This window comes from Triticum urartu, chromosome 7 (assembly GCF_003073215.2).
Source record: "Triticum urartu cultivar G1812 chromosome 7, Tu2.1, whole genome shotgun sequence".
NCBI classification, from domain to species: Eukaryota; Viridiplantae; Streptophyta; class Magnoliopsida; order Poales; family Poaceae; genus Triticum; species Triticum urartu.
This window is the reverse complement of record NC_053028.1, coordinates 116,169,913-116,197,016: the sequence shown is the minus strand read 5'-3', so window position 1 is coordinate 116,197,016 and position 27,104 is coordinate 116,169,913. Positions and strand designations below refer to the sequence as shown.

Sequence of the window (27,104 nt, the reverse complement as noted above, 5' to 3'; positions counted from 1 at the left end):
TGGTCGGCTATGATGACTACTTCGAGTGCAAAGAGGATGCCGTCGGCAAGATTGGTTTCTCCTCTTATCAGAAATGCACTGCCGTCATCCGAATGCTTGCATACGGAGTGCCCGGTGATCTCATTGACAAGTACGTCCGTATGAGCGAGTATACATGCCTAGAGTCCATGTAAAAGTTCTGCAAGGCTGTGATCGCTGTGTTTGGCCCTGAGTACTTGAGAGAGCCGATAGCTAAAGATACAGCCCGTTTGTTGGCGATGAATGCTAGCAAGGGCTTCCCAGGGATGCTTGGCAGCATAGACTGCATGCACTGGGAGTGGAAGAACTGCCCTTCTGCTTGGCAAGGGCAGTATAAGGGACATGTCAGGGCTTACACTGTCATACTAGAGGCCGTGGCATCTCAAGATCTCTAGATCTAGCACTCTTTCTTTGGCATGGCTAGATCACACAATGATATCAACGTGCTTCAGTGCTCACCGGTGTTTGCTAGGCTTGTCGAAGGCAACAGCCCACCGGTGAACTTTACTGTCAACGGCCACAACTACGACAAAGGGTATTATTTGGGTGACGGTATCTATCCTTAGAGGACCACTATTGTAAAGACAATACCCAACCCCGTCGGAGAGAAAAGGAAAAGATTTGCCCAAGAGCAAGAGAGTGCTAGAAAGGATGTCGAGCATGCCTTTGGTGTTTTGCAATCTCGATGGGGCATCGTCCGGTATCCTGCTAATACTTGGAGCGCGCAGAAACTATGGGAGGTGATGACTGCTTGTGTGATCATGCACAATATGATCGTAGAAGACGAGCGTCCGGAACGTCTGTACGATCAAGGCTTTCACTTCCAGGGTGAGAATGTTGTGCCTGAGCATGAAGTAGCGGCAAAATTTGAGCAGTTCACTCAGTTTCATGAAGACATGCGTGATTGGGAAACTCACGTGCAACTGCAAAATGATTTGGTTGAGCATATGTAAACTCATCTTGGCAACCAATAGATGTATCTACTTTTATTCGTTTGCAAAACTATGTGAAACATTTTTATTTTTATTTGGCCTGTAAAACTATACTATTCATTTGGGCGGCTAAACTATTTTGCTTGTTAAATTTTCATTTCACAATATGTTGAATGCAATGTAAAATTGGGTGGCCAGCCGGCCACGTCTGCAGATATGGGTCGGCATGTTGGGCGCGCTACCGACCCATATAAAAAACAGGACGGACGCCGGGCGGGTGGCCGACCCAAACGGACAAAATGCGGACGAAATCGTCATCCGTTTGGGTCGGCCTGTTGGAGTTGCTCTTATCTTCTCGTTCCCATCCCCTTGCATCTTTTCCACCGCTCAACTCTCCCTGCCTTCTCTCTTTGTGTTTCTTTTCTCCATCACCACTTCCAGGAAGTGCGGAGCCGCGGTGATGCGCTGGAGCTGCAACCAACGACGTGCTCGGGCAGCAATCGGTGGCGCACTGGAGCTGCGCGGTGCTTAGCTGCGGCAATGCGCTGGTGTTGCGGCCGGCGGCATGCTCAGGTCCCCTACATCCAGCGTGCTAGGAACCCACCCCCACCCCTGGTTTCACTTCGGCTAGCCGGCGCTACCCTCGTACCAGTTGCTACAACCGGCGTTTTGGTTTGCTGGAAGCAGCTCCATTTCTTGCTACAACCACTGTCTTTTGCTTTTGCTGGAAGAACACCCAATTTTGCATTTTTGCTACCAATGGCATTTTGCTTTGCTGGAAGCGGCTTCATTTTTTGCTACAACCACTATTTTTTGCTTTGCTGGAAGAACACCCAATTTTGCATTTTTGCTACCAATGGTGTTTTGGTTTGCTGGAAGCAGCTCTAATTTTTGCTACAACCACCATTTTCTGCTTTGTTTGAAGAACTCTCAATTTTGCATTTTTGCTACCAATGGATTTTTGGTTTGCTGGAACCTGTTTCGATTTTTTCTACCACCGTTGTTTTGGTTTTTGATAGAATATCACCCTATTTTTGTTGGAAGATTTTTTGCTACAACCACTCACCCGAATGCTACAACCGGCAGCTTTTTTGCTACTATCGGCAAACGGCTGAGTTGTGACGGCAAAGGCAGGGGCCTGTTTATTTGCATCAATAAATGAGAACCACATATACTTTCGGCGGCGGCGTGGGCTTTTTTTGCAGCAACCGGCACGACAACGAGCAGCGTGGACGTTTTTGCATACGGTAACGAGGAGGACGGTACCAGTGGCGGCGCGAGTCGGCAGCGACAGCGAGGGCGGCGACCGACGGCGAAGGCGGCGACCGGCAGTGAGGGAAGATGAGGAGGCGAGGCGGTCGGCGTGTGCGGGGGCGGTGCTCTTTTTCCTCTCCTTTTTCCTTGTGCAGGAGGTTGAAGATGAGGGAAGGACGGGAACAGTTCTAGATCTGACGGTTGTGCTTGTGCTAATCAAATGGCCAAGGGCTGACCGGCCGAAAAGTTAGGCCGGTGCGCCGGCGCCTAGCATTACCCCTTTTTTTCAGGAAACTATGACTATTTTCCACCGTGTTGCAGACGAACTACTAGACCACGACTGATTATTCTGACGGACGAGTGATGACACAAGTCTAACGCCACCACCTTTCCTCTTCCCAAACCCTCGCTCCACCAGCCAGCTGACCTGCGATGCCCCCAGGAGGAGGAGGAGGCGAGCAAGGATCCATGGAGCAGGGCCACCCACCGGCGCTGGCCTCGAGGAGGCCCCATCCCGTTCGCCGCTGATGCCTGACCTCGCCGTCAGCCCCGTCGCCTCTAAGGTGCATTCCTCACCACTTGTACTCCATGAAATGTGAGTGATAACCACAGAAATATCTCTACCATATGTCTAGAACAAGGAGATGAATAGGGAGGATGGGCAGCAGGAGGAGGAGGAGGAGCCCCCGGCGATCTTCCCGGAGGACGTTCTCACCGAGATCCTGTCGCGGGTGCTCTACATCTCGCGGTGCCGCTTCAAGTGCGTGTCGACAGAGTGGCTTGCCCTCTGCTCCGGCTCCAGCGTCCGCAAGAGGTCGCCGCAGGCCATGTCCGGCTTCTTCTACAAGGACCACAATTGGCGCTTCCATAATTTTTCCGGGAAAGGTCCTCCCATGGTCGACCCTAACCTCCCCTTCTTACGGAGCAGCTACCAACATTTCAGCGTCACGCAGTGCAGCACCAGCCTTCTCCTCTACAAATGCTGGAAACCTCCCTATCCTAAGGACCACTGTTGGAATTTTTGTCTGAAACCAGGACCAGTGCAATGTTTCAAATGTCGAGAGCCTAAGGAATTTGATTACGTTGTCTGCAATCCTGCCACCCATCAGTGGACTGTGTTGCCTTGTATAGAATCCCCTCCTATGGAATTGCGCGACCGCCTGAAAAAGGTCGCCCCTCAAAACCAAGACTTCCAAATCCTGAAATACCTTCGTTTGCGTTCTCGCCTAGGTAGTTACTTTTTGGGTTTTGACCTGGCCATTCCTTCCCGCTTTGTGGTGTTTGTGCACCTGGGCGCATTTCGTGGCCTGTCCATTGAAATGACCTACTCATCGGAAAACGGAGGATGGACTTCGATGCAGAGTCGGTGCTTCAATGTCGATGTAAAACCGTTTAGTAATTTAGAAAGCAGTCAAAGCACCTTCTTGAGTGGCAGTATGCATTTCTTTACTTGTTATTCGACAATAGTCACACTGGACATGGAAAGGAATGCTTGGGGGAAATTATAATGCCACCTGGCATGACAAACAACGGTGGCAATGCTTCCATTGGGCAGTCTCGGGGACGATTGTATGCTTGGATATAGAGAATCAAGATGATTGCCAACTCTCTGTTTGGGTTCTTGAGGACTATGATAGTGGACAGTGGACGCTAAAGTGTACCATCAGCTGTTTTGAACTGTTTGGAAAGGATTATCATGAAAACGGCAAGTCCTACTCGATGTTTGCAATTCATCCAGAACATAATTTGATTTACCTTACTGACGATAAGGAGAAGGTATTATCATACGACATGGATGATCAGAAAGTGCATGTTATATGCACTTCTGGAGAATTCTTGGAAGGTCTGCCTTACACTCCATGTTTCGCGGAATGGACATCAAATGGTCAGTAAAGGCTTACATACTTAGCATTCCTCCGATGTCCTTATAAACATCAGTTGTTGGATATGTGCCAAATCTTCTATTGGACATGTCTGTTGGATACACGCACTCATGGGTGCATGCCGTTCTGTTGCTTTGAACAATGCTGGCTAGCCATGAAGAATTTGTAACTGATCCTCCGATGGGAATGTTTAATTATATATAAGAATGAACCTGGTTAGCCATGAAGAATTTGTAACTGATCCTCTAATATGAATGCTTAGTTATAGGAATGAACCTTGTCACTTGATATATTTGTTTCATGTAATAATTATTGATGCCACTCTTTTAGCTCCTCGTCTAGGGCAAATGTGAGATAATATATTATCTGTGTTTGAGATGTTTGGTTTCTTGCCAGCATATCTTTTGGTATGCATTTTGCTATCCACCAAAAAGCCGACGAAATCGTCGTCCGTTTGGGTCGGCCCGTTGTAGTTTCTCTTATCTTCTTGTTCCCATCCCCTTGCATCTTTTCCACCGCTCAACTCTCCCTGCCTTCTCTCTCTGCATTTCTTTTCTCCATCACCACTTCCAGGAAGTGCGGAGCCGCGGTGATGCGCTGGAGCTGCAACCAATGACGTGCTCGAGCAGCAATCGGTGGCGCACTGGAGCTGCGCGGTGCTTAGCTGCAGCATTGCACTGGTGTTGCGCCTGGCGGCGTGCTCAGCTCCCCTACATCAAGTGTGCTAGGAGCCCACCCCCACCCCTGGTTTCACTCCGGCTAGCCGGCGCTACCCTCGTACCAGTTGCTACAACTGGCGTTTTGGTTTGCTGGAAGCAGCTCCATTTCTTGCTACAACCACTGTCTTTTGCTTTTGCTGGAAGAACACCCAATTTTGCATTTTTGCTACCAATGGCATTTTTCTTTGCTGGAAGCGGCTTCATTTTTTGCTACAACCACTATTTTTTGCTTTGCTGGAAGAACACCCAATTTTGCATTTTTGCTACCAATGGGGTTTTGGTTTGCTGGAAGCAGCTCTAATTTTTGCTACAACCACCATTTTCTGCTTTGTTTGAAGAACTCTCGATTTTGCATTTTTGCTACCAATGGAGTTTTGGTTTGCTGGAACCTGTTTCGATTTTTGCTACCACCGTTGTTTTAGTTTTTGATAGAATATCACCCTATTTTTGCTGGAAGATTTTTTCCTACAACCACTCACCTGAATGCTACGACCGGCAGCTTTTTTGCTACTATCGGCAAACGGCTGAGTTGTGATGGCAAAGGCAGGGGCCTGTTTATTTGCATCAATCAATGAGAGCCACAGATACTTTTGGCGGCGGCGTGGGCTTTTTTTTGCTGCAACCGGCACGACAACGAGCTACGTGGACGTTTCTGCATGCGGTGACGAGGAGGACGGTACCAGCGGCGGCGACCGACGGCGAGGGCGGCGACCGACGGCGAGGGCGGCGACCGGCGGTGAGGGAAGACGAGGAGGCGAGGCGGTCGGCGTGTGCGGGGGCGGTGCTCTTTTTCCTCTCCTTTTTCCTTGTGCAGGAGGTTGAAGATGAGGGAAGGACGGAAACAGTTCCAGATCTGACGGTTGTGCTTGTGCTAATCAAATGGCCAAGGGCTGATCGGCCGAAAAGTTAGGCCGGCGCGCCGGCGCCTAGCATTACCCCTTTTTTAAGGAAACTATGACTATTTTCCACCGTGTTGCAGACGAACTACTGGACCACGACTGATTATTCTGACGGACGAGTGGTGACACAAGTCTATCGCCACCACCTTTCCTCTTCCCAAACCCTCGCTCCACCAGCTAGCTGACCTGCGATGCCCCCAGGAGGAGGAGGAGGAGGAGGCGAGCAAGGATTCATGGAGCGGGGCCACCCACCGACGCTGGCCTCGAGGAGGCCCCATCCCATTTGCCGCCGACGCTTGACCTCGCCGTCAGCCCCGTCGCCTCTGAGGTGCATTCCTCACCACTTGTACTCTTCGGTCCATGAAATGTGAGTGATAACCACAGAAATATCTCTACCATATGTCTAGAACAAGGAGATGAATAGGGAGGATGGGCAACAGGAGGAGGAGGAGCCCCCGGCGATCTTCCCGGAGGACGTTCTCACCGAGATCCTGTCGCGGGTGCTCTACATCTCGCTGTGCCGCTTCAAGTGCGTGTCGACAGTGGCTTGCCCTTTGCTCTGGCTCCAGCGTCCGCAAGAGGTCGCCGTAGGCCATGTCCAGCTTCTTCTACAAGGACCACGATTGGCGCTTCCATAATTTTTCCGGGAAAGGTCCTCCCATGGTCGACCCTGACCTCCCCTTCTTACGGAGCAGCTACCAACATTTCAGCGTCACGCAGTGCAGCACCAGCCTTCTCCTGTGCAAATGCTGGAAACCTCCCTATCCTAAGGACCACCGTTGGAATTTTTGTCTGAATCCAGGACCAGGGCAATGTTTTAAATGTCGAGAACCTAAGGAATTTGATTGCGTTGTCTGCAATCCTGCCACCCATCAGTGGACTGTTTTGCCTTGTATAGAATTCCCTCCTATGGAATTGCGCGACCGCCTGAAAAAGGTCGCCCCTCAAAACCAAGACTTCCAAATCCTGAAATACCTTTGTTTGCGTTCTCGCCTAGGTAGTTACTTTTTGGGTTTTGACCCGGCCATTCCTTCCCGCTTTGTGGTGTTTGTGCACCTGGGCGCATTTCGTGGCCTGTCCACGGAAATGACCTACTCATCGGAAAATGGAGGATGGACTTCGATGCAGAGTCGGTGCTTCAATGTCGATGTAAAACCGTTTAGTAATTTAGAAAGCAGTCAAAGCACCTTCTTGAGTGGCAGTATGCATTTCTTTACTTGTTATTCGACAATAGTCACACTGGACATGGAAAGGAATGCTTGGGGGAAATTATAATGCCACCTGGCATGGCAAACAACGGTGGCGATGCTTCCATTGGGCAGTCTCGGGGACGATTGTATGCTTGGCATATAGAGAATCAAGATGATTGCCAACTCTCTGTTTGGGTTCTTGAGGACTATGATAGTGGACAGTGGACGCTAAAGTGTACCATCAGCTGTTTTGAACTGTTTGGAAAGGATTATCGTGAAAACGGCAAGTCCTACTCGATGTTTGCAATTCATCCAGAACATAATTTGATTTACCTTACTGACAGTAAGGAGAAGGTATTATCATATGACATGGATGATCAGAAAGTGCATGTTATATGCACTTCTGGAGAATTCTTGGAAGGTCTGCCTTACACTCCATGTTTCGCGGAATGGACATCAAATGGTCAGTAAAGGCTTACATACTTAGCATTCCTCCGGTGTCCTAGTAAACATCAGTTGTTGGATATATGCCAAATCTTCTGTTGGACATGTCTGTTGGATACACGCACTCATGGGTGCATGTCGTTCTGTTGCTTTGAACAATGCTGGCTAGCCATGAAGAATTTGTAACTGATCCTTCGATGGGAATGTTTAATTATATATAAGAATGAACCTGGTTAGCCATGAAGAATTTGTAACTGATCCTCTAATATGAATGCTTAGTTATAGGAATGAACCTTGTCACTTGATATATTTGTTTCATGTAATAATTATTGATGTCACTCTTTTAGCTCCTCGTCTGGGGCAAATGTGAGATAATATATTATCTGTGTTTGAGATGTTTGGTTTCCTGCCAGCATATCTTTTGGTATGCATTTTGCTATCCACCAATCTTAAATATTGATCTTGCCTTGCTTTTATGTTATCTCCTTCTAGCTTGGCTTTTACATTTATGTTACAGCATATACAATGGGTATAAAAAAAGCTCTGTTTCCTTTTATGAAACTTGCATGGTCTTTGGTTGATGGTATCATACAATCTGCAGCTCTACAAACCTACTAGAGAACATAGTTTGCGTGTTCATGTGTTTGTAGTTGATACTGAGGCCGTACCCTTCAAATTCGTGGCTCATCATTTTAACTAGTGCTCCACTAGTGTATTTTCAATTATTGGTCTGATTGAGTTGTGTCCATGACCATTTTGTTTCTGTTCCTTAATTCTAGTTGGCAGAGGCGGTGCTATATTGGGGCCAGGGGGGCCGCTGCCACCCCCCCCCCCCAGCCTTTGACCAATTTCTGAAGAAGAAAAATTAGGAAGACTTAGATTAAAACATTTTTAGCATTTAGCCCCCCAGACACTGATCATTTGTGTTCCCCCCCCCCACACACACACACCCAGAGTTTTTCGGCTAGCTCCGCCACTGCTGGTTGGGCTGTTGAATTTGGGTTCTCCAGATCAAGAATGGCAGGCTGACAAGTTCTAGGGATGGTCCGGCTCCTAGAGCCGCCGTAATAAAAAGGTGGCTCATTCTTTGATCTGTGTTGAAAGGGAAAACAAGAGAACAATCGAGAGAGCCTCGGCACAGATGTAAAAGTGAATAAATGTCCTTTCATTAGATGATTGTAGGTATTTATACAGGCAGAAGGGATGCATCGAAGAGGCATCCATTCGGGAGAGATGCCAGGAACCGACACGACAGTTGCCAACGCAAACTGGCTGCGGTTGGTACAAGGGGAGATTCCCCCATAATTAACACAAGTTTAATTGAGCTTTAACACTCCCCCTGATCTACACTTGTCCATGTAATATCATCATCTTGAAAAAGTCTCCTCCAAAAACCCTGTGGGAAAAATGTGAGGAGTATATTGTTTGATATGTTGCTAAACTCCTTCAAACCTAGTGGGGAAAATAAGGACAAAATGATGCAACATATAATGGTTATTGTCTCTTTTAACTCAATACGAGAAAACTCGTAGAGTTTAGAGAACAATAAATATGTCGTATATACTTTCCCAAAAACCCCGGTGGGGAAAACAGAAAGTATGACATATGATCTCATGTTGATATTACCTCATTAAAACCTTTATGAGAACCTGTATAGTGAACTCATGAAGGGAAAAAGAGTATAATATGATGCATTGAACAGGAACAATTTAGGAGGATACTCCCCCTGATTCTTGCATATTCCGAAGTCGTCATATACCAATTCCATGAACGTATCTTTGGAATGTAGAAGCTGGTAGAGACTTGGTGAGCAAATCATTCATATGTTCAGATCCTATATGCATATTAATGCCCCTCTAATTATGAACATGTTTATGCTTTGTGAGTAGCTACTTTTGTTCCTGAGGACATGGGAGAAGTCTTGCTATTAGTAGTCATGTGAATTTGGTATTCGTTCGATATTTTGATGAGATGTATGTTGTCTCTCCTCTAGTGGTGTTATGTGAACGTCGACTACATGACACTTCACCATTATTTGGGCCTAGAGGAAGGCATTGGGAAGTAATAAGTAGATGGTGGGTTGCTAGAGTGACAGAAGCTTAAACCCTAGTTTATGTGTTGCTTCGTAAGGGGCTGATTTGGATCCATATGTTTCATGTTATGGTTAGGTTTACCTTAATACTTTTGTTGTATTTGCTGGTGCTTGCAATAGAGGTTAATCGTAAGTGGGATGCTTGTCCAAGTAAGGGTAGCACCCAAGCACCGGTCCACCCACATACCAAATTATCAAAGTACCGAACACGAATCATATGAACGTGATGAAAACTAGCTTGACGATATTCCCATGTGTCCTCAGGAGCGCTTTACATCTTATAAGAGTTTGTCCAGGCTTGTCCTTTTCTACAAAAGGATAGAGCCACCTTGCTGCACTTTATTTACTTTTGTTACTTGTTGGTCGTTACAAATTATTCTATCACAAAACTATATGTTACCACTTATTTCAGTACTTGCAGAGAATACCTTGCTAGAAACCGCTTATAATTTCCTTCTGCTCCTCATTGGGTTCGACACTTTTACTTATCAAGAGGACTACGCTAGATCCCCTATACTTGTGGGTCATCAGCCGCTTCATCCAACAATACCGCCGAACCAAAGTATGACATGCTGGTAAGCAGTATGAATTGTATCGCCCACAACTCACTTGTGTTCTACTCATGCATATAACATCTATGCATAAACCTGGCTTGGATGCCACTGTTGGGGAACGTAGTAATTTCAAAAAAAAATCCTACGCACACGCAAGATCGTGGTGATGCATAGCAACGAGAGGGGAGAGTGTTGTCTAGGTACCCTTGTAGAACATAAGCGGAAGCGTTATAACAACACAGTTGATGTAGTCGTACGTCTTCACGATCGACCGATCCTCAGTACCGAATGTACGGTACCTCCGCGTTCAGCACACGTTCAGCTCGGTGACATCCCGCGAACTCACGATCCAGTAGAGCTTCCGGGAAGAGCTTCGTCAGCACGACGGCATGGTGACGGTGATGATGATGCTACCAACGCAGGGCTTCGACTAAGCACCGCTACGATATGACTGAGGTGGATTATGGTGGAGGGGGGAACCGCACACGGCTAAGAGATCAACAGATCAATTGTTGTGTCTTTGGGATGCCCCCTGCCCCCGTATATAAAGGGGCGGAGGAGGAAAGGGCCGGCCAAGGGAGAGGCATGATACGTCTCCAACGTATCTATAGTTTTTGACTGTTCCATGCTATTATATTATCAACCTTGGATGTTTTATATGCATTTATATGCTATTTTATATGATTTTTGGGACTAACCTATTAACCTAGAGCCCAGTGTCAGTTTCTGTTTTTTCTTTGTTTTTGAGTTTTACAGAAAAGGAATACCAAACGGAGTCCAATTGACGTGCCAATTTCTGATGATTTTTTATGGACCAAAAGAAGACCCCGGAGTAAAAGAGTTGGGCCAGAGGAGCCCCTGGCCGTCCACGAGGGTGGGGGCGTGCCCACCCCCCACAGGCGCGTGGGCCTGCCTCGTGGACGACTCGGGAACCTTCTTGACGTGAGACCGATGCCAAAAATTCCTATAAATACAGAAACCTCCAGAAAATAACCTAGATCAGGAGTTTCGCCGCCAGAAGCCTCTGTAGCCACCAAAAACCAATCTAGACCTGTTCTGGCAACCTGTCGGAGGGGGGAATCCCTCTCCGGTGGCCATATTCATCATCCCGGCGCTCTCCATGACGAGGTGGGAGTAGTTTTCTCTCGGGGCTGAGGGTATGTACCAGTAGCTATGTGTTTGATCTCTCTCTCTCTCTCTTGTTCTTCATTCGGCACGATCTTGATGTATCGTGAGCTTTGCTATTATAGTTGGATCTTATGATGTTTCTCCCCCTCTAGTCTCCTGTAATGGATTGAGTTTTCCCTGTGAAGTTATCTTATCGGATTGAGTCTTTAAGGATTTGAGAACACTTGATGTATGTCTTGCATGTGCTTATCTGTGGTGACAATGGGATATCACGTGATCCACTTGATGTATGTTTTGGTGATCAACTTGCGAGTTCCCTGACCTCGTGAACTTATGCATAGGGGTCGGCACACGTTTTCGTCTTGACTCTCTGGTAGAAACTTTGGGGCACTCTTTGAAGTTCTTTGTGTTGGTTGAATAGATGAATCTGAGATTGTGTGATGCATATCGTATAATCATACCCACACATACTTGAGGTGACATTGGAGTATCTAGGTGACATTAGAGTTTTGGTTGATTTGTGTCTTAAGGTGTTATTCTAGTACGAACTCTAGGATAGATTGAACAAAAAGAATAGCTTCATGTTATTTTACTACAGACTCTTGAATAGATCGATCAGAAAGGAGAACTTTGAGGTGGTTTCGTACCCTATCATAATCTCTTCGTTTGTTCTCCGCTATTAGTGACTTTGGAGTGACTCTTTGTTGCATGTTGAGGGGTAGTTATATGATCCAATTATGTCATTATTGTTGAGAGAACTTGCACTAGTGAAAGTATGAACCCTAGGCCTTGTTTCAACGCATTGCAATACCATTTGTGCTCACTTTTATCATTAGTTACCTTGCTGTTTTTATATTTTCAGATTACAAAAACCTATATCTACCATCCATATTGCACTTGTATCACCATCTCTTCGCTGAACTAGTGGACCTATACAATTTACCATTGTATTGGGTGTGTTGGGGACACAAGAGACTCTTTGTTATTTGGTTGCAGGGTTGTTTGAGAGAGACCATCTTCATCCACTTGAGGGATATTTGCTACTGTCCTACAAACCTCTGCACTTGGAGGCCCAACAACATCTACAAGAAGAAGGTTGTTCGTCAAGCTAGTTTTCATCACGTTCATATGATTCGCGTTCGATAGTTTGATAATTTGGTATGTGGGTGGACCGGTGCTTGGGTGCTGCCCTTACTTGGACAAGCATCCCACTTATGATTAACCCCTATTGCAAGCATCTGCAAATACAACAAAAGTATTAAGGTAAACCTAACCATAGCATGAAACATATGGATCCAAATCAGCCCCTTACGAAGCAACGCATAAACTAGGGTTTAAGCTTCTGTCACTCTAGCAACCCATCATCTACTTATTACTTCCCAATGCCTTCCTCTAGGAACAAATAATGGTGAAGTGTCACGTAGTCGACATTCACATAACACCACTAGAGGAGAGACAACATACATCTCATCAAAATATCGAACGAATACCAAATTCACATGACTACTAATAGCAAGACTTCTCCCATGTCCTCAGGAACAAAAGTAACTACTCACAAAGCATAAACATGTTCATAATCAGAGGGGTATTAATAAGCATATAGGATCTGAACATATGATCTTCCACCAATTAAACCAACTAGCATCAACTACAAGGAGTAATTAGCACTACTAGCAACCTACTAGCACCAATCCCGGACTTGGAGACAATAATTGGATACAAGAGATGAACTAGGGTTTTGAGATGAGATGGTGTTGATGAAGATGTTGATGGAGATTGCCCTCTCCCGATGAGAGGAGCGTTGGTGATGACGATGGCGATGATTTCCCCCTCCGGGAGGGAAGTTTCCCCGACAGAACAGCTGCGCCAGAGCCCTAGATTGGTTCCGCCAAGGTTCTACCTCGTGGCGGCGGAGTTTCGTCCGAGAAGATGGCTTATGATTTTTTTTCCCATCGAAAGACTCCATATAGTAGAAGATGGCCACCAGGGGGCCCAGGAGGTAGGGGGCGCGCCCCCACCCTCGTGGAAGGGTGTGGCCCCCCTGGTGAAGTTCTTGCTCTCAGTATTTTTTATATATTTGGAAAACATCTTCCGTGAAGTTTCAGGACTTTTGGAGCTGTGCAGAATAGGTCTCTAATATTTGCACCTTTTCCAGTCGAGAATCTCAGCTGTCGGCATTCTCCCTATTTATGTAAACCTTGTAAAATGAGAGAGAATAGGCATAAGTATTGTGACATAATGTGTAATAACAGCTCATAATGCAATAAATATCGATATAAAAGCATGATGCAAAATGGACGTATCAACTCCCCCAAGCTTAGACCTCGCTTGTCCTCAAGCGAAAAGCCGAAATCGAAAAGTATGTCCACATGTTTAGAGATAGAGGTGTCGATAAAAATAAAATACGGACATGAGGGCATCATGATCATTCTTAGAATAGCAACTCATATAATTCTTTGTCATGTAATCTCTAATGCTAGAGTAATAATTCAATCACAATATCAAGTATGAATCGTAAACTTCATTGAAAACTAACAAACTACAATCTCAGTCATTGAAGCAATTGCAATTTATCATAACATAGGAAAGAGTCAATGTATAAGAGCTTTTCAGCAAGTCCACATACTCAACTATCATATAATCTTTCACAATTGCTGACACTCATGCAATACTTATGGGTATGGAGTTTTAATGGGACACAGAAAAAGCTAGGGGCTTATAGTTTTGCCTCCCAACGTTTTACCTCAATGGTAATGTCAACAATAATAGTTGATGAAAACTCACATCCAATTAGCCATATGTACCAGGATCTTTCCAACAAATTGTGCTTGCCAAAGGATAAAGTGTAAAAAGGAAGGGTGAAAATCACCATGACTCTTATGCAATGTAGGAGATAAAAGTAAAAGATAGGCCCTTCGCAGAGGGAAGCAGAGGTTGTCATGCGCTTTTATGGTTGGATGCACAAAATCTTAATGCGAAAGAATGTCACTTTATATTGCCACTTGTGATATGGACCTTTATTATGCAGTCTGTCGCTTTTATTACTTCCATATCATACGATTGTATAAAGCTTATTTCCTCCACACCAATCAATCATACACATTTTGAGAGCAATTTTTATTGCTTGCACCGATGACAACTTACTTGATGGATCTTGCTCAATCCATAGCTAGATATGGTGGATTCTTATGGCAAGACTGGTTTAAGGGTGTTTGGAAGCACAAGTAGTATCTCTACTTGGTGCAATGAATTTGGCTAGCATGAGGGGGAAAGGCAAGCTCATCATGTTGGAAGATCCAAGACAATATAATTCATCTCAGATGTAAGAAAACATAACCCATTACGTTGTCTTCCTTGTCCAATGTCAACTCTTTAGCATGTCATATTTAATGAGTGCTCACAATCATAAAAGATGTCCAAGATAGTATATTTATATGTGAAGACCTCTCTTTCTTTATTACTTCCTATTAATTGCAACGATGACCAAAACTGTGTTTGTCAACCCTCAACAACTTTTATTCATCATACTCTTTCTATGTGAGCTCATTAATCTCCATAAGATTCACATGATCTCTATGTTTCTTTTTATTTCTTTCTCTTTTATTTTATTCACTTAGGATCATGGCAAAATAATCAAGCCCTTGACTCAACACTAATCTTTATTATATAGCTCACGGATTCGATTACATAGAAGGATAATAAAGCAAAACTCATGACTAGATCATACTAAGAACTTTTATTCTACTAGATCAAGATATTACCAAAAGGATCAAACCAAGAAAAACGGTAAAGATAAAGTGATGGTGATACGGTACCGGGGCACTCCCCCAAGTTTGGCAGTTGCCAAGTGGAGTGCCCATACCAGATACTCAATTCTTCTTTGTTGGTCGAGACGGTCGTGATTTTGTTGATGGCGTAGGCTTCTTCCTTAATTTGCGCTTGAGGACAGAATTTTGGTTCCTTAGGTCCTCGATCTCCTGCTCCAAGCTCAGTATCTTTTCGCATAGGTCCTGTTTGTTCTCCTGCAAGAGGCGAAAAGGGATAAACTCGATCTTAGGTTTCTTTACCCTATCCGGGAGGCTTGACTTTTTGAACTCCACATGCATGTCCCCAGGTTGAGGTAGTGGGACTTGATCTTCATCTGAGCTCGTCTCCTCCTTTCCCTTGGGTTCATAGTCCTCTTCTTCTTCCGTAGTCCAACCGCAATGCTCCACATCCCCATAAACCTTAGGATCTGCAAGGTAATCAGCCATGTAGCTTTCTCCTTCCGAATCCTGGGACGACATGTGATACCTCCATTTTGCATCATGCTTTTATATCGATATTTATTGCATTATGGACTGTTATTTCACTTTATGTCACAATACTTATGGCTATTCTCTCTTATTTTACAAGGTTTACATAAGGAGGGAGAATGCCGACAGCTGGAATTCTGGGCTAGAAAAGGAGCAAATATTAGAGACCTATTCTGCGCAACTCCAAAAGTCCTGAAACTCCACGGAACAGCTTAAAATAAATAAAGAAAAATCCTCGCCAAAGATGAAGGCCAGGGGGCACACACCCTGCTCACGAGGGTGGGGGCGCCCACCCCCCTAGGGCGCGCCCCCCTACCTCGTGGGCCCCCTGGTGGCTCTCCGACGCCCATCTTCTCCTATATGAAGTCTTTGGATGAGAAAAAAATAAGAAGGAACTTTTCGGGACGAGACTCCGCTGCCACGAGGCGGAACCTTGGCGGATCCAATCTAGAGCTCCGGCAGAGCTGTTCTGCCAGGGAAACTTCCCTCCGGGAGGGGGAAATCATCACCATCGTCATCACCAACGCTCCTCTCATCGGGAGAGGGAAATCTCCATCAACATCTTCACCAGCACCATCTCATCTCTAAACCCTAGTTCATCTCTTGTATCCAATTCTTGTCTCAAAGTCCGGGATTGGTGCTAGTAGGTTGCTAGTAGTGTTGATTACTCCTTGTAGTTGATGCTAGTTGGTTTATTTGGTGTAAGATCATATGTTTAGATCCTATATGCATATTATTACCCCTCTGATTATGAACATGAATATGCTTTGTGAGTAATTACGTTTGTTCCTGAGGACAAGGGAGAAGTCTTGCTATTAGTAGTCATGTGAATTTGGTATTTGTTTGATATTTTGATAAGATGTATGTTGTCTAGCCTCTAGTGGTGTTATGTGAACGTCGACTACATAACACTTCACCATTATTTGGGCCGAGAGGAAGGCATTGGGAAGTAATAAGTAGATGATGGGTTGCTAGAGTGACAGAAGCTTAAACCCTAGTTTATGCGTTGCTTCATAAGGGGCTGATTTGGATCCATATATTCCATGCTATGGTTAGGTTTACCTTAATACTTTTGTTGTACTTGCGGATGCTTGCAATAGAGGTTAATCATAAGTGGGATGCTTGTTCAAGTAAGAACAGCACTCGAGCACCGGTCCACCCACATATCAAATTATCAAAGTATCGAACGCGAATCATATGAATGTGATGAAAACTAGCTTGACGATATTCCCATGTGTCCTCGGGAGCGCTTTTCCTTATATAAGAGTTTGTTCCGGCTTGTCCTTTGCTACAAAAAGGATTGGGCCACCTTGCTGCACTTTATTTACTTTTGTTACTTGTTGCTCGTTACAATTTACCTTATCACAAAACTATCTGTTACTACTTATTTCAGTACTTGCAGAGAATACCTTGCTGAAAACCGCTTATCATTTCCTTCTGCTCCTCATTGGGTTCGACACTCTTACTTATCGAAAGGACTATGATAGATCCCCTATACTTCTGGGTCATCAAGACTCTTTTCTGGCGCCGTTGCCGGGGAGTGTAGCGCCTTTGGTAGATGAAATTTGGTAAGGAAAAATTTATATAGTGTGCTGAAATTTACTGTCACTTGTTACTATGGAAAGTAATTCTCTGAGGGGCTTGTTCGGGGTATCTTCACCCCATCTAGTAGAGCAAAGAGTTGCTCCTCAACCTACTGAACCTATTGAAAATGAAACTCCTTTTGAATTTCCTTCGGGTATGATGGAAAAACTGCTAGCTAACCCTTTTACAGGAGATGGAACAAAGCATCCTGACGAGCACTTAATATATGTGGATGAAGTTTGTGGATTATTTAAGCTTGCAGGTATACCCGATGATGTTGCTAAGAAGAAGGTCTTCCCTTTATCTTTGAAGGGAGACGCATTGATATGGTATAGGCTATGTGATGATATGAGATCATGGGACTATAAAAGATTGAAGCTGGAATTTCATCAAAAGTATTACCCTAGGCATCTTGTTCATCGTGATCGCAATTATATATATAATTTCTGGCCTCACGAAGGAGAAAGCATCACTCAAGCTTGGGGGAGGCTTAAATCAATGTTATATTCATGCCCCAATCATGAGCTCTCAAGAGAAATGATTATTCAAAATTTACATGCTCGGCTTTCTGATAACAATCGCACCATGCTCAATACTTCTTGTGTTGGCTCTTTTATGATGAAGACTATTGAATTCAGATAGAATTTATTGGATAGAATTAAACACAACTCCGAAGATTGGGACCTCGATGAAGGTAAGGAGTCAGGTATGACACTATTGTGTTAAATCTTTTATGGATACCGATATTTTCCATAAGTTTAGCACTAAATATGGACTTGACTCTGAGATAGTAGCTTCTTTCTGTGAATCTTTTGCTACTTATGTTGATCTCCCTAAGGAGAAGTGGTATAAATATCATCCTCCCATAGAAGTAAAAGTAGCTGCACCTATTAAAGTTGAAGAAAAGACTGTCACTTATAATGATCCTATTGTTCCTACTTCTTATGTTGAGAAACCACCTTTCCCTGTTAGAGTAAAGGATCATGCTAAAGCTTCAACTGTTGCTCGTAAAAGCAATATTAGAACTTATACACCTCCTGAGCAAGTTAAAGTAGAACCTAATATTGCTATTGTTAAAGATCTCTTGTCTGATAATATTGATGGGCATGTTACTTAGTTCGAAGGTGAAACTGCTAGAATTGCTAAACCTTGTGCTAAAGATAAACATAGACTTGTGGTAGGCGTGCCTGTTATTTCTGTTAAAATAGGAGATCATTGTTATCATGGCTTATGTGATATGGGTGTGAGTGCTAGTGTTATACCGCATACTTTATACGAAGAAATTAAGAATGAAATTGCACCTGCTGAGTTAGAAGGTATTGATGTCACAATTAAACTTGCCAGTAGAGATACTATTTCACCAATTGGAATTGTTAGAGATGTTGAAGTCTTGTGGGGGAAAACTAAATATCCTGCTCATTTTCTTGTTCTTACTTCTCCGCAAGATAGCTTTTGTCCCATTATATTTGGTAGACCCTTCTTGAACACTGTTAATGCTAGGATAGATTGCGAAAAGAATGTTGTTACTATTGGCTTGGATGATATGATTCATGAGTTTAATTTCTCTAAACTTAGTAAACAACATCGTGAGGAAGAATTACCTAGTAAGGATGAAATTATTGGTCTTGCTTCTATTGTCGTACCTCCTAGTGATCCTCTAGAACACTATTTGCTAGACCATGAAAATGATATGTTCATGAATGAAAGAAGGGAAATAGATGAATTATTGTTTAAACAGGAACCTATTCTACAGCACAATTTGCCTGTTGAAATTTTAGGAGATCCTCCTCCACCCAAGGGTGATCCCGTGTTTGAGCTTAAACCGTTGCCTGATAATCTTAAATATGCTTATCTTGATGAAAAGAAGATATATCCTGTTATTATTAGTGCTAACCTTTCAGAGCATGAAGAAGAAAGATTATTGAAAACTCTGAAGAAGCATCGTGATGCTATTGGATATAGTCTTGATGATCTTAAGGGCATTAGTCCCACTCTATGTTAACATAGAATAAATTTGGAAGCAGATGCCAAACCAGTTCGTGATCCTCAATGACGTCTGAATCCTAAAATGAAAGAAGTGGTAATAAAAGACATACTAAAGCTTCTGGAGGCAGGTATAATCTATCCCATTGCTGATAGTGAGTGGGTAAGTCATGTCCATTGTGTCCCTAAGAAGGGAGGTATCACTGTTGTTCCTAATGATAAAGATGAATTAATTCCATAAAGAATTATCACAAGTTATAGGATGGTAATTGATTTCCGCAAATTAAATAAAGCTACTAAGAAAGATCATTACCCCTTACCTTTTATTGATCAAATGCTAGAAAGATTATGCAAACATACACACTATTGCTTTCTATATGGTTATTCTGGTTTCTCTCAAATACCTGTGTCGGCTAGAGATCAATCAAAGACTACTTTTACATGCCCTTTTGGTACTTTAGCTTATAGACGTATGCCTTTTGGTTTATGTAATGTACCTGCTACCTTTCAAAGATGCATGATGGCTATATTCTCTGACTTTTGTGAAAAGATTTGTGAGGTTTTCATGGACGATTTTTCCATCTATGGTTCCTCTTTTGAAGATTGCTTGAGAAATCTTGATCGAGTTTGCAGAGATGTGAAGAAACTAATCTTGTCTTGAATTGGGAAATGTGCCACTTTATGGTTAATGAAGGTATTGTCTTGGGGAACAAAGTTTCTGAAAGAGGTATTGAAGTTGATAAAGCCAAGGTTGATTCTATTGAAAAGATGCCATGTGCCAAGGACATCAAAGGTATAAGAAGTTTCCTTGGTCACGCCGGATTTTACAGGAGGTTCATTAAGGACTTCTCAAAAATTTCTCGGCCTCTGACTAATTTATTACAAAAAGATATACCATTTGTCTTTGGTGATGATTGCGTAGAAGCATTTGAAATACTTAAGAAAGCATTAGTCTCTGCACCTGTTGTTCAGCCACCTGATTGGAATTTACCCTTTGAAATTATGTGTGATGCTAGTGATTATGCTAGGTGTTGTTCTAGGGCAAAGAGTTGATAAGAAATTAAATGTTATTCATTATGCTAGTAAGACTCTAGACAATGCTCAAAGAAATTATGCTACTACTGAAAAAGAGCTTTTAGCAGTTGTATTTGCTTGTGATAAGTTCAGATCTTATATTGTTGATTCTAAAGTAACTATTCACACTGATCATGCTGCTATTAAATACCTTATGGAAAAGAAAGATGCTAAACCTAGACTTATTAGATGGGTTCTCTTGCTACAAGAATTTGATTTGCACATCGTTGATAGAAAGGGAGCTGAGAACCCCGTTGCAGACAACTTGTCTAGGTTAGAGAATGTTCTTGATGACCCACTACCTATTAATGATAGCTTTCCTGATGAACAATTAAATGTTATAAGTACTTCTCGTAGTACTCCATGATATGATGATTATGCTAATTATATTGTTGCTAAGTTTATACCACCTAGCTTCACATACCAGCAAAAGAAAAAGTTTTTCTATGACTTGAGACATTACTTTTGGGATGATCCACATCTTTATAAAGAAGGTGTAGATGGTGTTATTAGACGTTGTGTACCTGAGCATGGACAGGAACAGATCCTACGCTAGTGTCACTCCGAGTCTTATGGAGGACACCACGCTGGAGATAGAACTGCACATAAGGTATTGCAATCTAGTTTTTATTGGCCTACTCTCTTCAAGGATGCCCGTAAGTTTGTCTTGTCTTGTGATGAATGCCAAAGAATTGGTAATATTAGTAGACGTCAAGAAATGCCTACGAATTATTCACTCGTTATTGAACCGTTTGATGCTTGGGGCTTTGATTATATGGGACCTTTTCCTGCCTCTAATGGATACACACATATTTTAGTTGCTGTTGATAACGTTACTAAGTGGGTAGAAGCTATTCCAACTAGTAGTGCTGATCATAACACTTCTATTAAAATGCTTAAAAAAGTTATTTTTCCGAGGTTTGGAGTCCCTAGATATTTAATGACTGATGGTGGTTCACACTTTATTCATGGTGCTTTCCGTAAAATGCTTGCTAAATATGATGTTAATCATAGAATTGCATCTCCTTATCACCCACAGTCTAGTGGTCAAGTAGATTTGAGCAATAGAGAGCTCAAATTAATTTTGCAAAAGACTGTTAATAGGTCTAGAAAGAATTGGTCCAAGAAACTTGATGATGCATTATGGGCTTATAGAACTGCATATAAAAATCCTATGGGTATATCTCCGTATAAAATGGTTTATGGAAAAGCATGTCACTTACCTCTCGAACTAGAACATAAGGCATATTGGGCTATTAAAGAGCTCAACTATGATTTTGAACTTGCCAGTGAGAAGAGGTTATTTGATATTAGCTCACTTGATGAATGGAGAACCCAAGCTTATAAAAATGCCAAGTTGTTTAAAGAAAAAGTTAAAAGATGGCATGACAAAAGGATACAAAAGCGTGAGTTTAATGTAGGTGATTATGTATTGCTATACAACTCTCGTTTAAGATTTTTTGCAAGAAAACTTCTCTCTAAATGGGAAGGCCCCTATGTTATCGAAGAGGTCTATCATTCCGGTGCCATAAAAATCAACAACTTCGAGGGCACAAATCCGAAGGTGGTAAACGGTCAAAGAGTCAAACATTATATCTCAGGTAATCCCATAAATGTTGAAACCAATATTATTGAAACCGTAACCCTGGAGGAATACATAAGGGACACTTTCCGGAATGTTTCAGACTCCGAAAAGGAATAGGTATGTGGTACGGTAAGTAAACCGACTCCAAAACAATTTTAAGGCAATATTTCTCTGTTTTGGAATATTTAGAAAAATAGAAAAATAAGTAGAAGTCCGGAAAGGACACGAGGGCCCCACGAGGGTGGTGGGCACGCCCTACCCCTCCGGGCGCGCCCCCTACCTCGTGAGCACCTTGTGTGCCTTCCGGACTCTGTTTTCTTGCACAATACGTATTTTGGTCGGTAAAAATTCATTATATATTCTCCCGAAGGTTTTGACTCCCGTATCATGCAAATATCCTCTGTTTTTGTTTCGAGCTGTCCCGTTGCAGATTAAATCAACATGTCTTCCCAGGATTCGGAAGGAGAAAGCTATGTGGATGATTACTTAGCAAATCCCAAGGTCTATGGAGATGTGGAACACGATGGATGGACTACGGAGGAAGAAGAGGATTATGAACCCAAGGGGAAGGAGGAGACGAGCTCAGATGAAGATGAAGCACCATTACCTCTACCTGGGGACATGCATGTGGAGTTCAAAAAGTCAAGTCTCCCTGATAGGGTAAAGAAACCCAAGTTCGAGTTTATCCCTTTTCGTCTCTTGCAGGAAAATAAGCAGGACCTATGCAAAAAGATATTAACCCTGGAGTGGGAGATTGATGATCTGAGGGATCAAAATGCCGTCCTCAAGCGCAAATGAAGGGAGAAGCCTAAGCCATCAACTAAGCCAACATTGTAACACCCCGGATGTAACTTACCCAATATGTATTCCAACTCTTGTCGTTTCCGGCTTTAAGTTATTTTATTTTCTCGGGTTCGGGTCTTTGTCTCCGTGTGTTGTTATCGTTGTCATGCATCTCATATCATGTCGTCATGTGCATTGCATTTGCATACGTGTTCATCTCATGCATTCGAACATTTTCCTCATTGTCCGTTTTGCATTCCGGCGCTTCGTTCTCCTCCGGTGGTCATTTCTACCTTTCTTTCGTGTGTGGGGGTTAAACATTTCCGGACTGGACCGAGACTTGCCAAGCAGCCTTGGTTTACTACCGGTAGACCGCCTGTCAAGTTTCGTACCATTTGGACTTCGTTTGATGCTCCAACGGTTAACCGAGGGACCGAAAAGGCCTCATGTGTGTTGCAGCCCAACACCCCTCCAATTTGGCCCAAAACCCACCAAAACCTTCTCCATCATCTAGAGTGTTCGATCACGATAGCGTGGCTGAAAACCGCACCTCATTTGGACTCTCCTAGCTCCCTCTATGCCTATAAATAGACCCCCTCCTCCAATTCGCGGATCCCCTCTTCGAAACCCTAAAATCCTAGATCCACCGCGCCGGACAATGTCCGTCCCGCGCCGGACACACCGCGCCGCCGCGTCCAGCCAGTGAGGGGCCTCCCTCCGCCGTCGGCCCGCGAGGCCCAAGGCGGGCCCTCCTCTGCCGCCGCCCGGGCCGAGCCACCTACCGTGCCCCGCCGCCTTCTTCCCGCCGTCCGGCGACCCCGCGCCACCGCACGGAGCCGACGCCGGCCGCCACACCCTCACCGGCGACCGCGCCGCCCCACCGAAGCATCGCCCGCCACCGCCAATCCGCGCCGGGGCCGCGCCCGACGGCCGCCGCCGCCGTCCTGTCCCTCCTCTCGCCGGCTCCGGCTTCCCCCGCGCCGGAGCGGCGCCTCCTCTTCGCCGGAGTAGGGATCCTCACCGGCGACCTCGGATTCCGTCACGGGTGAACAGTGGATCTCGCAGGTGAACAGTAAACCCTAATCCGCGAGGTGGTTTTTTTCTTCTAAGTCCTCAAAATCTCAGATCCATATGCTCCTGTTCATCGTGCTATAACTCCGCATCCGTAGCTCCGTTTTGGGCATATAGCATATCAAAATGTTCGACTCAGAGAGTACATCATTTCATTCCATTGCATCATTTTCATTTGAGTTCATCTTGATGCCCGAAATGCTTTTAGAAGAGGGCTACTTGAGATAATTGCCAGATCTGCTGCTCCATTTAGATATTTGTCATTTTTGCCATGATTATTGTGTGGATGATATGCCCATGAGCTCTACATATGTTTTGTTAAGGGTTTTTCCATCTTTCCAGAGGTGCAACCCATGTATTTTTGTGATGTGTGTGGTGACTAGCACAAGCTTGCAAAGTGAGGCATTTGTTAATGCTGATTTCAGGGACTTAGCATTTCCACTAAGTCCTTGAGCTGTTTATCTCATATGGCCATATGTTCATGTTGTTTCCTAGTGATCCGTGCCTCTTTTGAGGATGATCAGTAAGGATGTTTTGTTAATCTTGTAGTGCTCTATCCATCCATGTCTTTGTTTGCAATTATGGAGCAACCTAGCTTGCGTCAATCGAGCTCTACTTTTGCTACTTCATGAATCTGGGCAGATTGTCTACTTGTTAGCGATTTTGCCGATGTTGTAGTTGATCCGTGCATGCTATGTTATTGTTCTTGCCATGTCTAGCTTGCATTTTGTGTATTCTTGATGGGTGTATGCTTATATTATCATGACTTGCTCCGTAGTGAGTGCATCGAGCTCGTAAACATGCCTACTTGATATCTGTTTTCAGCATGCTCCAGTTTTCACTAAGTCTGAGAACTGATTATGTTTTTGCCATGTTCACATGCTTGCAATTGTATTTTCTGATCCTTTTTCGCTCAAGGTCACTAAGGGACTTTTGTTAAGCTCTTTGAGTAGCTCCATGCCATGCTTTACTTTGCCATTTCCAGGTCCTATAGCATGTAGTTTTGATGCTCCGAAGAGTGCTACCTGATCTGAAATTCCAGACAAGTGTTAATTTCACTAAGTCTGAAATCTGTTTGCCATATGCATTTTTTCCATGCTTGTTTGAACCTGTTAATGGATCAATTGGCCGTAGCTCAGTGCTAGACTTTTGTTAAGCATCTTGAATGCATCCCTGCCATGTATTTTGATGCCATGTTTGGGTGTTGTAGCTTGTTCATCTCATTGCATTTAGATGGCCACTTGCTGTAAATCGCAGAATGTGGCCATATTTGAATTTCTTGCCATTTCCAAACCGTAACTCCGATTCCGACGTTCTTTATATCGTTTTCAAGCGATATCATCTCATCTTTCCAGTGGCACACTTGGATTCCCATGTTGAGGCCAGGTTCATGCATCTCTTGTCAAATCTTGCATATGCATCCCGCATCGCATCCCGCATAGCATACCATCCTTGCATCATATTGTTTGATCCTTGCACGTGGTTGATTGTGTCCTTGTTGCTTGTTTGTATTGTTTGGGTAGAGCCGGGATACGAGTTCGCTAACGAGGAGCCCGTTGAGTTTGCTTTCGAGGATCCAGTCAACTCTGACAAGTTTGCAGGCAAGATGATCATACCCTCGAAATCACTACTATCTTTGATTTGCTAGATGCTCTCTCTTTCGCTATGCCAATGCTACGATGCCTACCACATGCTTTCAAGCCTCCCAAATTGCCATGTCAAACCTCTAACCCACCATGTCCTAGCAAACCGTTGATTGGCTATGTTACCGCTTTGCTCAGCCCCTCTTACAGTGTTGCTAGTTGCAGGTGAAGATTGGAGACCGTTCCTTGTTGGAACATTTATTTACTTGTTCGGATATCATTATATTATCTTGTTATCTTAATGCATCTATACACTTGGTAAAGGGTGGAAGGCTCGGCCTCTCGCCTAATGTTTTGTTCCACTCTTTCCGCCCTAGTTTCCGTCATATCGGTGTTATCTTCCCGGATTTTTGTTTTCCTTACGCGGTTGGGTTATAATGGGAACCCCTTGATAGTTCGCCTTGATTAAAGCTTTTCCAGCAATGCCCAACCTTGGTTTTACCATTTGCCACCTAGCATCTTTTTCCCTTGGGTTTCCGGAGCCCGAGGGTCATCTTATTTTGAACCCCCCCGGGCCAGTGCTCCTCTGAGTGTTGGTCCACCTGTCAGCTGCCGGTGGCCACCAGGGGCAACTCTGGGTTGGCCTACCCGTACCTAGGACAATCTGAGTGTGCCTTGAGAAAGAGATATGTGCAGCTCCTATCGGAATTTGTCGGCACATTCGGGCGGTGTTTCTGGATTTGTTTTAACCTGTCGAAGTGTCTTGAAGAACCGAGGTACCGAGTCTGATCGGAACGTCCCGGGAGGAGGTCTATTCCTTCGTTGACCGTGAGAGCTTGTCATGGGCTAAGTTGGGACTCCCCTGCAGGGATGTGAACTTTCGAAAGCCGTGCCCGTGGTTATGGGCAGATGGGAATTTGTTAATGTCCGGTTGTAGATAACTTGAAACTTAACTTAATTAAAATGAATCAACAATGTGAGTTACCGTGATGGTCTCTTCTCGGCGGAGTCCGGGAAGTGAACACGGTGTTGGAGTAATGCTTGCGCAGGTTGCTCTCTAGTTTCTCGCTCGCGCTTTGCCTCCTCTTCTCGCTCTCTTTTGCGAACAGGATAGCCACCATATATGCTAGTCGCTTGCTGCTGCTCCACATATTTACCTTGCCTTTCCTATTAAGCTTAAATAGTCTTGATCACGAGGGTGCGAGATTGCTGAGTCCCTGTGGCTCACAGATTACTATTAAATCAGATGCAGGGCCTGATGATTCCGCTCCAGGTGACGCGCTTGAGCTCAAGTGGGAGTTCGACGAGGACTCTCAATGATACTATGTTTCCTTTCCTGATGATCAGTAGTGGTGCCCAGTTGGGGGTGATCGGGACCGTGTCGCATGTTGGGTTATCTTCTATTTTGGCGCCGTAATCGGGCCATGAGTGTTTGGTTTATGTAATGTTATTTTTGTACCTTGATTGACGTGGCGAGTGTAAGCCAACTATGTATCTCCCCTTTATTATTTATATTACATGGGATGTTGTGAAGATTGCCTAATTTGCGATATATGCCTTCAATGCGATTATGCCTCTAAGGTGTGCCTCGACACGTGGGAGATATAGTCGCATCGAGGGTGTTACAAACATCACCACCACCTTCTTCACCAAGAAAGGAGATATAATCACATGGGTATGGGCACTCCCCTTGGCAATTTCCAAGCTTGGGGTAGGTGCCCCGGTATCGTATCACCATCACAACTCCTATCTTTGCCGTTTTTCTTAGTCCGATCTTATTAGTAGTATCTTGATCTAGTAGAATAAAGTTTATGGCATGATCTAGTTTTGAGTTTTGCTTTATGATCTCTCTTTGTAATCGAGTCCGTGAGCTATATATAATAAAGATTAGTGTTGGGTCAAGGGCTTGATTATTTTGCCATGATCTTGGGTGAATAAAAGAAAAGAGAAAAAGAATAAAAAGAAACAAAGAGTTCATATTGATCTTATTGAGAGTAATGACTTCACACAGAAAGAGTATGATGATTAAAAGT

General features: G+C 44.0%; 2 pseudogenes; both read left to right on the top strand.

Annotated features, from left to right (window-relative positions):
* The first annotated feature begins 434 nt into the window (after positions 1–434).
* On the top strand, positions 435–4,097 carry LOC125518513 (annotated as a pseudogene).
* Positions 4,098–6,121: 2,024 nt separating this feature from the next.
* LOC125518512 lies at positions 6,122–7,366 on the top strand (annotated as a pseudogene).
* The last annotated feature ends 19,738 nt before the right edge of the window (positions 7,367–27,104 follow it).